This window comes from Gracilinanus agilis, chromosome 5, assembly GCF_016433145.1.
Source record: "Gracilinanus agilis isolate LMUSP501 chromosome 5, AgileGrace, whole genome shotgun sequence".
Classification (NCBI taxonomy): Eukaryota; Metazoa; Chordata; class Mammalia; order Didelphimorphia; family Didelphidae; genus Gracilinanus; species Gracilinanus agilis.
Window position 1 is genome coordinate 135,968,266 of NC_058134.1, and position 15,776 is coordinate 135,984,041.

The following is a 15,776-nucleotide window of genomic DNA, read 5'->3' on the forward strand; positions in this document are numbered from 1 at the left end:
GAAGAGTTATTTGGCTGCTTCCTGTGCTCTTGAAGTATACTTGGACTACATCAGATCAAGACTATCAGATCACATCTGTGAGATCCCATTTGTCCCTTGTGTCTCAGCTGCCTGCTTGGTACAGTGTAGGGATTTCCCAGATTTTCAATTTTTAACCTTGAGTTTGATCCTTAGTGTTTTAGGTTAAGTGTTACCTCTCCCATCATCTTTAAACCTGCCTTTATAAATCTTTGGTTCCAGTCTACTCACTTGTTAGTTTCACAGACTCCCAGGCTAGGTGGATCTGTGGTGGCAGTTGGTATCAACTGCCAATCTATAATCTCCTATTCCTTGTTCTTTGGTGGGGTTTGTGTTTCCCCAGTTTGTTAGTCCAGTCTGTTATCCCTGTCCAGTCAGTCCTCTTTCTCCCCTTTCTCTAAACCTAGTAATATTAAAATAACCCATTAGAGTTTCCTCATAACAGCTGGTACTCTTTGGAGAGTTTAGATGATTGGGGAAAATGAACTATACTCATATTGAAATTATTGCTTTAAATGAAGCCAGAAGAGACAAACAAGTTGAAACTAAATGGAAGGATAATTCACAGGTCTTCTTAGAGAAACTAAGAAAATTAATTTCATTATGGATACAAAACCGAAAAAGAAACTTCATTTCATTTGGACATTTGGTCTTCTAATACCCACAATGAATGAAGCAAACAGGTTACTATGAAGATAATAATGATAACATATTCATGTCAGATTTAGACTCTACCTCCTCACATTTATTTGGCACTGTAAAGTGCTAATGTTTACAAAGTTCATTCTTCAGGAGAACCCACAGAGATAATTACAGTTCATATGCAAATGCATGTTGTATAAAATAAAAGAATACAGAAATTTGTTGAAGAATTCAAAAAGATCCACTAACATGATACTGGTTAATGTCAAAAGAAAATTAGCATGGAGGAAATGTGACACAAACTGTGTGAAACTATAATTAAGAATCAAGAATTGAAAGTGACTAGAGTGACTACTCAGGAGTCCTATGCCTTTATATAACACAAATATTTTCATTAAGAAAGTAGGAAGACACCAAATAAGATAAATACTCTTTAATAATCGCAAAAAAGATACCAACATATTAAAAGATAAGAAATCATTGGTTTCCAGTGGAGTAATTTATGAATGTGCTATCTATATGTATTCTAGTCATGTATTAGCTAGAGCTAAAGTCAGGATCAATATAAATATTTTTTTAAAGCAAGAAGATTGGGAAAGATAGTGTGCAATTACATCAGCTCCAACAAAGGGATATAAATAGTCAAATATTGAAAAATGGGTAAAAGTAAAGATATAGATGCTAATTTGATTTCTTTTTAAAGTAATTTTAGCAATATATTTTGCTTTTATATAGTACCAGATTTTTTCTCAGCATCTTCTCCTGTACCTCCAGAGCTATCCGATATAACAAATACTATGTTTAAAGAAAAACAGGATGAAGAAAAAATCGGCAAATGTCACTATATCAAATAAGTCTAGAAACATGCAAAGTTACACAATTATGAACCTCCCACTCTGAAAATGAGTGAAGTGAGAGTATCATCATAACTCTTCTTTGAGGCCAGATTTATTATGTGAAATATTACAACACTCATTTTGATTATTTTTGCTTATGGTTCCATTTAAATTATTGTAGTTAGTGTATATATTGTTTTCTTGACTGTTTCACTCTGTATCAGATCATGAAAATATTTCCATGCTTCTCTATTTTTGTCATATTTATAATTTCTTGCAATGCAAATAAATATTCTACTGCATTCATGTACCAGTTTGTTTAGTTATTCTCTAGTTATTTTCTAGCACAAAAATACTGCTATAAATATTTTGTTGTATATGTAAATTTCATTCTCATCAATGATCCTAGTATGGTAACCTCTTGATCAAAGAGTATGGACAGTACAGTCATTTTATTTGTATATTCCAAAATTACTTTTCAAAATAGTTGAACTAATTTATAATTATACCAATATTGTACTATTATGCTTATCTTCTCAATCTCATATCTTGATTTCTAAGATAGCCATCACAGTGACAAAGTCTGGAAATTGTCTTATCAAGCAAATATTTGATTTCCTTGCCAATCAGAGATATTGAAGAGAAAGGGAGGACAACAGAAGGTTAGAAATACATTTGTGAGATTTTCTGGGTAGTTAACAAATCAATAACAAGAATTTATTCAGCACTTGGGGGAAAACTATAGGGTTCAATGGATTAAGAGCCAGAGCCAGAGATGGGAGGTACTGGGTTAAATCTGACCTCAGACACTTTCTAGCTGTGTGACCCTTGGCAAGTCATTTAACCCCTACTGCCTATTCCTTACCACTTCTGTCTTGAAAACAATACACATTATTGATGATAAGATGGAAAGTAAGGTGTTTTTTTTAAAGAATTTATTAAACACTGTGTCAGGACTGTGTGTAGTGCTGAATGATAAAAGATGACAAAAAAACTCATAAAACAATGAAAAGCAGTTGAAGAAGAAATTAGAATAGAGCACTTAATATGCAAATAAACTGACAGTTCTCAAGACCATTTATAAACTGAACTGATTGAACAATAAATAGATGTGAAATGGGACAGATCTGACCTTTTGTAGTAATTTTTTTCTCATTAGTTTTGATAATGGAACCACAACATTTGGACTTTACCTCCTCAATACCCTTTTTTACAATGTGAGGGAATGGCAATGGTAGCTGAAAAGATAAAACTAGAAAAAAACCGTTAGCTCTGACCAAATACATAAAGAAGAAATCCATTATGAATAATTTTCACAATTAATTAAGTTAATTAAAGTAATAAAATTGTGAAAGTACTGATGGATCTGTTGTAGTGAGTAATTGCATCTATCACAGAATCTTACCTGATTTTAGCATGAGAATCGGGCATACCATGTTGCAGGAGAATCTTAAGTATTTTATTTTGAGTCACACACTTTTAAAAATTAATAAAAATAACAAAGTGAATTCTTTTTAAAAGGTTGTTCTTGTTCAGTCATTTTTCAGTTGTGTACAACTTTTCATGACCCCATTTTGGGTAAAAATTCTAGAGTGGTTTGCCATTTCCTTCTCCAGCTTATTTTACAGATGAACTGAGGCAAACAAGATTAAATGACTTGCCAATATTCACAGAGCTTTTTTGGAAGATTCGAAGAATGGAAGATTCCAAAAGAATTGAAAATAACTTTTAGTAAAAAAATATATTCAAAATTTTTAGTATTCAAAAATTCAACTATAGATTCACATATAAGATTCCTTATCTTCATGAACTGTAAGAATAGCCTATGCATGCTATACAAGGCATGCTGAATGGATACATCATAAGGAAAGGGGTAGGTTTTAACAAGTTATAAAGCAGACTGTCTCTTTTATGATGATGATGATGATGATGATGATGATGATGATGATGATGATTCAAGGAGGTGATGTAGTTCATAGAGCACTGGGCTTGGAATCAGGAAGACTCATCTTCATGACTTCAAATCCTGTCTCAGACACAAACTGAGTGATCCTGGACAAGTCACTTCACCTTGTTTGCCTCAGTTCTTCATCTGTAAAATGAGCTGGAGAAGGAAATGGCAAACTACTACTGTATCTTTTCCAAGAAATCTCCAAATGTGGCCACAAAGAGTCAGATACATCTGAAAAATGACTAAGCAAGAAACTCTATAAAAGGACCCACTTTGTTATTTTTGTCAATTTTTAAAGTATTTGACTCAAAAAAATAGTTGAGTTTCTCCCAAAATATAGTATGCTCAGTTCTTATGCTAAAATTAGATAGTATTTTGTGGCAGATGTGTTGATTCAATAGGGAGCAAAACAGAAAAATGTTTACTTCCTTTAGGTGTTCACCATTATCCTTGAGGATGTCCTTTGAAAATTGAAAACAGAATGATCTCAATCTATTCAATGTAATTCAACAAGCATTTTAAAGACCCTTCTATATTCAAGGAACTACCATAGAGATAAATAAAGACAAAACTGAAATTGTCTTGATGAGATTACCTTCTATTATAGGTGCATGCCATTTGTGCATAAAAGTAAATTGAAAGTAATTTTAGGAGAAAGGGATCATTAATAAGGGGAAGAGCCTAGAAAGATTTCATAGAAAAGGTGGCACCAAAACTGAATTTTGAATGAAAATGAAAATTCTAAAAATTGGAGAGAAGAGAGAACATTCCAGGCAACAACAGAATGCCTGAGATAGATCATTGGGATGGCCAGAGGAATGTCATAGCTGGGAAATAGTTAATAATAATACCATTTTGCTAGAAAATAGCATAAAAAGTACAGAGTAATGTGAAACAAAACTGGAAAGGGAGGTTGGGACCAAAATGCAGAAAGCCTTAAACAATGAGCTGGATTTTTTTACTTTATTACTACAATTACTATGACACTATTAGTGAACTATTACAGTAGACTAGATGTCTAAAAATTAGGGTCATGACTGGCTGAGTGGAATAAAGGATACAGTACAAGATATGTTGTGGAAGTAAAATATATAAAGCTTGACAATAGACTATATATGAGAGGTATGAGAATGAAGGGAAAAGAAAACTCAAAGATAACTCCACGGTTATGAATTTGAATGACTGCAAAGATAGTAGTTTTTAAAACAAAAATGAAGATATTATTTTAAAAATACATTTAAAGTGAAGAATAGTGAAATATTAGGGGTCAAAATGCAGATTTCCATGTTTTCTACATAGCTATGGAAATCTGGGGATTTCATAAAGCCATCAATGTAGAGAAAATAGAGAAAAGAAGAGAGTCCAGGTCAGTGTCTTAGGGAATAGGAGCTGGATGATGAACCAAAAATGAAGGCCTAAAACAAGTGTTCAGACTAGAAGGAGAATTAGGAACATTCTTGGTTATAAAACAGAAACCAAGCAAGGAGAGAATTTCTAGGAAAAAGATGAGAGCAGTGTCATGAGTTGTGGGAGCAGCACAAAAAGATTAGGGGCTCCCAAGCTCAATGCACCCAAGGATGTAAAACTTCTGGGTAGTTCGGAAGTCAGGGGCTTTCCATTCAGCAAGGCTGTGGAAACAAGTCCAGTGCACCCCAGATTGTAAGGCCTCTGGGTAACCATTAAATTAGAAGCAGTAAGACAAACATTTCCCTCTCCCCAAAATACTAGATGTCCTTCCAAGAAAATAATAAGCAAGCGTATTGTAAGAAGAACATACAGTATTCTATATAAAACTGGGTCATACATTGGCATGTTGAATTGACATGTTACCTATGATTTATTATACTCTAGAAAACACTGCTTAGAGCTACTAAGGCAATCTACACCCATTGTTTCCATCTTGTAAATCACTGCCAATCATTGTTCCTTCAAAAGACTTACCTAACCCTTTAGCCTATGTCAAATTCCCTATAAATTGTGCACTCCAAATCAATAAACTGCCTAGCAAGAGAATGTCTGGGAGTCTGATCTGTAAGCCTATGGAGGTTGATCCTCCTATAATCCCAGCCAATTTCTCTTACTATGGTTGGAGGACCCACAAGCTGTTTGTAGAGCTGGCCTCCACAACAAGTAGCGAGGAACATGAGAAATGGTCATCAGAATTAGCAGTTAAGAAATCATTGGCACCTGTTGAGAAAGCAATTTGAATAGAGTGGTATGATATGAAACTAGACACAAAGGTCAGTGGAACAAAAAAATCAGTAGTCAAAAGTTAGCTGTGCAAAAGCAAAGAGAATAAATGTAGATTCTTCTTTCTAGGAATTAGTCAGTGAAAAAAATAGATGTACAGGATTTTGAGCTTGTCTAATGAAGACATTTAGCAGATGGCAGAGGCACTGATATATATTTTAGGCATCAAGGAAATGACCAGCATACACCATACAGGAAGAGGTAGAAGGTGAAAGAGGGACAGAGGGTTTAACTGAATTCCCAGTGAAGAAAAAAAAAGGGGTATGTATGTACGTATGAGTAGAGAGGTTGACTTTGACTGAAATGACTTTGTCCTTGGAGACTAGAAAACAAAAAGAGAATGTAAGAAGTAGTAGTAAGGTTTTAAAATGTGGAATGGGAGCAATTCATGATAAATCATCTCAATAGGAGTTGAGGTCATCTTTTGAAAAAGGACAGGGGATGGTAGCATAGAAGGCTTGAAGAGAAAGGAGAAGGTTTGGAACAGACAACAGAGACTTCAATAAAAAGTCAAGAGAAACAAAGATGATGGTAATGTAGCTGATTTTTCTACAAAGTTACTGAAAGAGAAACATCACATAGGAAGAGGAGATGTGTTAGAGCTGTGATGTATACTAGAGAAAGAAACCAAACAAATTAGATAATATAATACTTATGTAACTAAATGATTACTAATTACTAATTACTAAAGTCTATGAATATTGAGCTAGTATAGAACTTAACAATGAAGAAGACATGGGTTCAAATTCTGCCTTAGCGCTTTAATTGCTGTGTGACCCAAAAAATGTCTCAATTTCTCTGGCCCCAGATTTCTGCATCCCTTAAAGAAATCAAGAATAATAACTACTCCACAAGCTCTTGGGGGGGGGGAGAGAATTACATATCTGACAAAAACAATAACACACTTTCAAAATCTTGAAGTACTATATAAATATCAGCTTTTGTTCACAGACATTACTACATCATAACTATTATATCATTTAAATGTGTCTCTAAGATCAGATCTGCAGAGTCAAGAGAGAAAGAGTATATAGAGAGACAGAGACAGAGATAGATCAGGGTTTTTATGGGGGCAGAATTATTTTGAAAAGCTCTCATGAGTGAGAAATGTGCAATAAAGTCACCTAACCCCTGGAAAATCCCAGTCTTTTCAAGTTTTCGAAAATGCCACCGATTTCTCAATTTGTAAGTTTAAGTGTAATTTTAAATTTGACCACTAGATGGCAAAGAGCTACACGAAGAACCAGAGGATGGAAAAGATGATTCACGTAGAATTGTAGGCATTTCCTATGAATGTTCAAAGAAAGCAAGACGTGTTTACAAAAGAGATAATGATCACCATCTGCAGAGGACCAAAATCCTTACATTTCTTTAGCGGAGGGCCTCAGGAATAAGTATAAACACATAACAATCTAAGAATAAAACCTAAAATGGTAAACGGCGGAACTGTCCAAAGTACCTTCTGGATTTTTTTTTTCTTTTTACAATGTGTTCCCTAAAGGATTCATCCCTGAGAAAAGGGATGAATCAGGCATTCCCGAGTAGGTCTGTTAAATAAACAGATCTATGCTTAAGTTCCTCAAGCCATTTTTATCAGTGATGGCCATGTTTGGAAAGGAGAGCTACTACCACAACAAAATTTGGGGTACACAATGGGGATTTACATTATCAAATTCATAACAGTGATTCACTACTTCTGAATACTACACCTCTGCTGACAGATATTTGCTTCTTAAACTATCCTCCATACTATCAATAATCCCAACCTTGATACTTCTGCCTCCCTGCACTTGCTTGTGAGAACCAAAACCTAATAGTAATCCCCATTGCTGGCAACCCTCTTTCCCTTCATTCTTTTATTGGTAACTTGATTGAATTCCTGCAATAAACAAAAGGAACAGTTGCCAGAGGATCCCCTGACCTGGCAAACTAAGCTTCTACTCTATCTCTCTCTTCCAGAGTTGCAGAGCCATTGACCCACAGCCTCCCAAAGCCTGTCTCCTAGTGCTTTCTTGACTCAAATTTGTCTTCACCTCCAATGCAGTAATCTAGTTCACAAAGTCTTTCTCTTTCGGTGTCCTACACTATGGCCTCAATCTAAACCAAATCAGAATAGAGGATGGGATATAAGGTATGATTCTTGTCACTAGGCATCTGAGAAGAAATCAATTCAATTTTCTTAAACACTGTAAGGATAAGGGATAAGGGATAGGAAAAAGAATGCCTTATTCTTACAACACTCACCTAGTAAATAAGTAACCCAATATATAAAACTAAGATTCATTTCCACAATGGCTAAGTGGTCAAAAGTATATTAACACATTTCTCAAAAAAAATCACTGGCAACAACTAGGTGGCTCAGTGGATTGAGAGTTCAGCCTAGAGACAGGAAGTCTTGGTTTCAAATGTGACCTCAGATGGTCTAGCTATTCAATCCTGGGCAAGTCACTTAACCCCTGTTGCCTGGCCCTTACCATTCTTCTGCCTTAAAAACAATACATAGTATTGGTTCTGTGTTGATTTAACCTAACTTGTATCCCCTCTTTCCTTTCAAAAACAGAGGTTTTGAAAATTCTAGCAATTCTAAGATGGAAGGTAAAGGTTTATCAAAAATATTGCTGTTGACAATCTTTTGAAAGATTGTTCCAGCTCAGTAATAAGATAAATGAAAGTCAAAACAACCCTAAAAGTTTCATCTCACATCTATAAAATTGGCAAATATGATAAAATATGAAAATAGTAAAGCTTGGAGGGATTTTGCCATCCTATTGTATTATCAGTAGAGCTGTAAATTGGTCCAACAATTCTGAAAAGAAATCTTAAATGCTAAGAAGTGACCTTTTGATCCAAGTGACCTATTGCTAGGAATGTACCAAGGAGGTCAATGATAAAAAGAGAGGTCTCATATACACTGAAATAAATTTTTTCTAATATATAATAAATATATTTTAAATACACTTTTTTATTTTTCCAAAATAAAATAACTACATCCAATTCTAATTAGGGGAAGGAGGATAGGTAAGTATGTTGAAAAATTTCCTGGTTAATAGATAATTTCCAATTTTTATTTTAACTAGTAGTTTTACATCCTCCCCATGTAAAACTTTTTTTTAACTAGAATTACTAATTAGTATCCCACATTAACTTCTGGTGGAGGGTTTAATGAGCAATGAAATAGTCTTAGAATAGGCAATGGGTCATGAAGATGGAGAAGCAGAGAACTGGAAAATTAGACCTGGAATTAAAAATTTCTAATAACATAACTGATCTCATCTGCTTTATTAATTATTATCATTACTGTTACAATGAAACCTTGTCATTCCCTCTGTGGTGACTAAGGCAGAATTGGTATAAAGTATTTAGCAGAGTTCATTATTGTACAGAATACTTTGTCTTTTGTATGGTGTAGCACTCAAAAGCCATCAATCAATCAGGGACTTTGAAGACTCGATTACATAATAAGGTATCAGTGCATCAGGATAGCTATTTCTTTTTATCAGAGCTATGGTTTTCATATATGTAAGGAACTCCCTGTGAGGAAAGGTCTGACTAATTCTCTGCAAATTACAGTCTTAGAAGTTTGCCTTGTTCACAAAATCAATACAGCTTGGAGGCAGAATGTGAGCCATGCTCCTTTTTTACCTTTTCTTTTCTTTTTTGACTCTCCTTTTATCTTAGAATCTAACATAGTATTGGTTCCAAAGCAGAATAGTAGTGAGGTTTAGGCAATTGAGGTTAAGTAATTTTCTCAGGATCAAAGTTAGGAAGTGTCTGCGGTGAAATTCGAACCCAGAACCTCCTGTCTCCAGACCTGGCTCCCTCTCCAGTGAGCCAGATAGATGCCCCAAGACCTGGTATTTTTTACACCAAATTTGGCTTTTTATCTATTATGCAGTTCTGTCTTACGTACTGTTATTATTAAGCAAGTATATTTAAAAGAATTATATATAAAATATAACATTTTATAATATATAATATTTATATATACCAAGTATAAATATACATATTGGATTATATTAGCATATATCATATTACATGTATATCAATTTTAAAATATCAGCATATTCAAACTTAATTGTACAATGAAAATAAAGGTTTGGGGGGGTGAAATATGTTATTATTTAATACAAAAGGGGAAGTCATGAGGAAACCTAATATGTAATAGATGAAATAGTAACTTGACCTTAAATCTGAGATCATTCCATGTGCATATAAGAAAAATAAAAATAAAGGAAATCAGGAAAACATATATATTTTAAATAACACTCAAAATTTATTTTATAAGAATAATATTTTATTTTAATAAATTCTGTTTTAAATTATTAAAATATTATTTTAATTATGTCACCTAATTGATCATTCATAAAACTATGGCCTTAGCATTCAAAGCAGTTAATTGTGGACATAAAAGGCAAATATTTTTTAAAAACCTCAGTGAGTCATGTAGTTCTCAGAAATTCTGATGAGCAGGAACACAAACCAAAAAATAAATCAGTGAAGAAGTTATTTGTTTCACAAAACAATGCATCTTGTTTCATTTAAATTTCTCTCAGCAATTCAAAATTATGATTCACTTCATAAAATGCAATATGATACAACTTTTCAAGGTTATTTCACAAAACAAGAGAGGTCTCTATCTTGCATAGCTAATCTAGGATTGAACATGGAAAAATCATTACTGGGGAAAGGAGTTTCTGAACAATTAAATATTAAATGATCTACAGAATAATTATAAAATATATAATAATTATACATAATAAGTATATGGAGAACAACCCCCTATTTTGTGATATTCAAGCAGCACCTCATTACCTGCCCATTATAGTAAGGTCTTACCAACATCATTAGCTGATAATGATGTATTTTAAATTATCCAAATGCTTCTTGAGAGGGGAAAAATAAGACCTCAGAAGCTTTTTTATTTCTAATAGCTTTTGGTATGTTCCTTTCATACTTCATAGCCCCTTTTTCAAACTCAACATCAACTCAAAATGTTTTTTATATTTTGTGCTTATATATTTATAAAGTTATAATAATAATAAGGAATGAGTTCTTGTCAAAGAGCATTTATTAAGCATCTGTTATGAGCTAGGTAGGTGCTAAAGATGCAAAAACAGAACAAAATACTCCTACATCTAGAGGAGCTTACAGTACATTATGGGATACAATGCGCACAAAGGTTAAACAAATTCAAAAGATATACAAAGTTAATCATGTAACTGTAAAAAAGCAAACTTTAAAAATTTCAGATAGAACATTTGTTAAAGTGAGGAACTCAGAAAAGGCTTCATGTTGGAGCATTAGGTATGGACTACAAGAAGGAAAGGGTAAGGAAAGAAATTATTCAGGAAATGAAACATACCCAGCTTTCTTACTTAGGAATAGAGGGGGCAAATTCTTTAAGATGGCTTTGTAAACTGAAATGGGAAAATAGAGTTTAAAGACATCAACTGATACAGAGCACCTTGCCTTAAAGCAGAGGAATATCTAAGCCAGGTTTTCTGGAACTGTGTTCCACAGAGATGTTTGGTTCCATTAAGCAGATCAAGAGACTCTATAAAGATAAATCTGGTAAAAGGCAGATAAGCCCCCAACAAACAAACCCTTCTGTAATTTGTGTCAGCCTCTACCTGCTATGCTGCTACTAATTTACCTGAAGTTGTATCTGAATGGGAGAGGGTTAGGGTTGTGCTTCTATTGTGGTAACCAGTGGTCAAGAATCAGCCATCTCCTCAGGCTCAGGACAATGTCCAGGTGTCAAGGATTGTTTTCTTAACTTGAAATTGTTCTCAGTTGTATTAAGAAGGAAAGTCTCAGAGGTGCGTTTCTCCAGAGCATCTGATCAGAATTAATCTCTGGTAGATTCTCCTAGTGGCCGCAGAAGATGGAGGTTACAGCCTCTATTCAGCCTTGACCTTGTTCTATTCCTGACTTATTTTCGCCTTGAGCCACTAAGGCTCTTTTGAATTTTGACATGACATAATTTGTAATTTCTGCACAACTGCAAAGCTTCTGTGTGTTCTTTTGTGTAAAATAAGCATATAATAAACATGGGACTCCTTGGCACTTTGAAGTAACTTTGAGTCTAACCACTGGCCATTGCTCTCAATCCCTTTTGCCCTTTATCATCCAAAGCCACCTTAGGCCACTCAGAAAATCCCTGGTATATAGAGCTGGCTCTCTATAAGAGGGTTGAAATAGATTGCCTTTGCCTTTTAACTCTATGTCTATAATAAACCTATGATCTTATTAGGATTCCAGCAACATCCCTGTATGTAGGCATGATAGATATTATCCCTAGAAGATGAAACAGGTCCAGAGAGATAGTAATTGAATGACTTTACAGAGGCAATATTTGAATCCAAATTTTCTTGGCCCTAGATCCAGCATGTTGGTCTCTATATCATGTCATAAACCCTACTTACTCTATCAGTGCATATGAAGAATGTTTGCCTTGTCAATATGCTGTGTAAGAATATGACTGCCAAGTGTACTCTTAAAGAGTATTGCTTCTGCTACTGCTTCTAGAACATATATCACTAGTCAACCAATTGCTACATCATGTGTTGATCCCTATGAGAACAGCAGGCTTGTCCTCAAAACAGTAGGGATGTATCAAGCAAGATGCAGAAGTGTTAAACTGGGTCAAACTGAATGAGGTAGCTCTTTGGAACACCATAAGCTCTGATTTTACAGTCCTCAGAGGGACAACCATTGCCTCTCAGTATGGACCTGTTGCTAGTTGAACTCTGGAACTTAAAAGGTGAGAGTTAGAGGAAATCCCATTATCCCTTCCTGCTGGGTAAGCTATTTTTTGAAGCTCTTTGTCTTACCTCAGGGTCTAAAATCAGTAACCATAATTGGAGCTGCTCTCAGAAACTGCAGAGTTTTGAAGGTTCTCAAGGCTGTTAGAGGTCTAAAACAAGACTCTGAATCAGTTTTTCCTGACTTCAAGTCTGTGCTCTAACCACCAAGCCAACTGACTATCTTAGATTCATAGAAGTAGGTCTGGCAAGGACCTCAGAGTCTATCTATTGTCATCCCCTCATCTTACTGATGAGATTGCTGAGGTTCAGGGATAATAAGCAGCAGAGTCAGGATCTGAATGCAAGTCTTTTGACTCCAACACCAGTGCTCTTTGAACTATATCTCCAGAATCACACCCCAAAAGGTTCCTAACATATTCTAATTCTCATCTTGCTTTGAGGGGTCAAGCAAATATATAGATCAAATTACTATTCCCACTCTCTCCACCTCTATTCTCTCACTCTTGAAATATGACCCTACGATAGGCAGAAGTCAGTTATTCAATTCATGGGCTTCCATGAAGAGATGAGTGGCCAGTCTATAAAGGAGGTGGAAGCCAACAGAAAGTGTAAGATTGCTTCTACTACCCATTTGACTCCTTTGTGAGATCCATTATTTCAACATAAAAGGAATTTGATAAACCTAACTAAAGGCCAAGCCATAGGCCTGATTTTATAGTGTCTGAGCTTGAAAAGAAGTATTTTCTTCAGAAAAATTTTCTATGGTACTTCATAAAGAAAAATGATACCATGCCAAGTAAAGTCATAACTAATGCATCAGCAGGTAAATATGAGGATAAAAGAATCCTACCCCATTTTAGCTTTGATATCTTTTAAATATATTTTTCTTTATTAACTATAAAAATAATTTTAACATTCCTTTTTTAAAGTTTTGAGTTCAAAATTCTCTTTCTTCTGACCCTTACAACCTCTCCCCACTAAGACAGTAATGAATTTTATATAGATTTTACATGTACAATCATGTGAAACATTTCCATTAGTCATTTTGTATTAGAGATCTCAAATAAAAAATGAAACATATTTCAGTCTGCATTCTGACACTTATCAGTTCTTTCTTGGAGGGCCAATATAATTTTTCATGACAATTCTATGGGATTGTCTTGAATCACTACATTGTTGAGAATAACTGGGTCATTTACAGTTGTTCAAGAAATGTTGGTGTCACTGCGTATAACGTTCTTCTGGTTCTGCTCACTTTACTTTGCATTCATGTCTTTCCAGATTTTTCTGAAATCATCTTGTCATTTCTTATAGCACAATAGTATTATATCAGTACCGTGTACCACAACTTGTTCAGCCATAAATTGATGGGCAAACCCTCAATTTGCAATTCTTTACTACCACAAAAAGAGCTGCAATAAATATTTTTGCACCAATATGTCCTTTACCTTTTTTATCTCAGTGGGATATAGACCTCTTAATGATAGATAGATCAAAGGGTTTTAGTTTGCGTACTTTGAGCATATTTCTAAATTGCTCTCCAGAATAGCTGGATCAGATAGCACCTCCACCAACAGTGTATGTTCCAATTTTCCCATATCCCCTTCAACATTTATCATTTTCCTTTTCTGTCATATTAGCCAATATGGCAGGTGTGAGGTGGTACCTCAGTGGTTTTAATTTGCATTTCTCTAATCAAGTGTGATTTAGAGTATTTTTTTCATGTGACTATACATTAGCTTTGATATCTTAACTAGGTGAAAACATATCCCTATCAATAAATCTGAATAGATCTTAGAAAAAGGACTAAAAGGCTATTGATGTTGCCTAAAAATCATATTTGGATAATTGAGAAAATTTGATCACATCCCAGGGGTCATTTATAAATTAAGGGAACTGAGAAGAGTAATTGGAGAATGTGACTTTCCAACATATTGCTGAAGAGGCCTCAGTTTAGTCATCTTTTCTCATCACCACACCCACCACCATCACCACCCAACTTCATGACTAGGCAAGGACCCTGCCAGATTCAAAATGTCTAAAAATTTTTGAATCTCCATTTCTATCACTGTCCCATCATCATATCCCCAGGACAGCATTAAGTCCCATCAGTGTCCTAAATAGCATACTGGATCAAATGGCAAGAGGAACCAAGAATAGACTGGACTTGTAGCTCTACAAGGAACCCAGCAAAGAGATTCAAAATGCCTATGGGGAACTTCTTAAGCACCCCATAAATGAGAGAAAAAGATTTCTCAAAACCATGAGCTATGAGTTATCCTTTTCCCCACTTTTTCTCTAAGCTTAAGCCTACTTTCTCCTGGGTTCGGTATATACTGAGAGTGTCACTTACTTTTGACAGGATATTTCTGATCAATTTCTCACTGCCTTAGAAATGACTTTTCTGAAAACTAATTAAAAGAGTAACTTATTAAGTTGATTATCAACTGAAAATGGGTGAGAAGGGAAGCAGACTTCATGAATTGAGCCAATGGAATCATAGAAACACCCTTGATGCCTAAGGATCATCCTTAAAACTTTGAGAGGAAGATGTAGTCTGCCTGCCTCTGGGACTTTTCAATGAGTGTGAGAGTTAGGATAAGGATATCCAGAGCCTACATTGGCTACAAATGAATATCTTTCCTCTCATCTCTAGTTCCTGTCTCTTCACAAAAAAAGCTGAAAAAAAAACACAAATTAAACCCTGTTTTAGTTTCATTTCAATTAATTCCATATCCCTGCTTATACTCCAAACTCTCCCAAAGATTTTTTTTCCAAGAGAGATTATTCTTTTCTATTCACTGCATAAGTAGAATTTGAAGGGACATCATTAAAAGTAAGATATGAGAATTATTATCTGTAACTTACATAAGAAAATAAAACTGTTGTCAACTCAAACAATAGTAAATAGTCATAAGTCTACTCTGTTTTCTCTGTAGGAAAAGACAGCTTTCAGTCAATCTGAACAAAGCACTTATCAAATTAGAGATTCTGCAAATTTTATTTTTAAGCATTTTTCCATGTTTTATGATTCATTTTCTTTCCCTCCCCTCTCATCTCCCCACTCAAAGAGTCAACAAACAATTCTACTGGGTTGTACAAATGTTATCACTTGATATCTATTTCCATATTATTCATTTTTGCTATAGAGCAATCTTTTTAAAGCCAAAACCCCAATTCATATACCCACATATATGAGTGATAAGTCATAAGTCATATGTTTTTCTTTTACATTTCTACTCCCATAGTTCTTTCAATGTGGTTAGCATTCTTTCTCATTAGTCCTTCAGGAGTGTCCTGGATTATTGCATT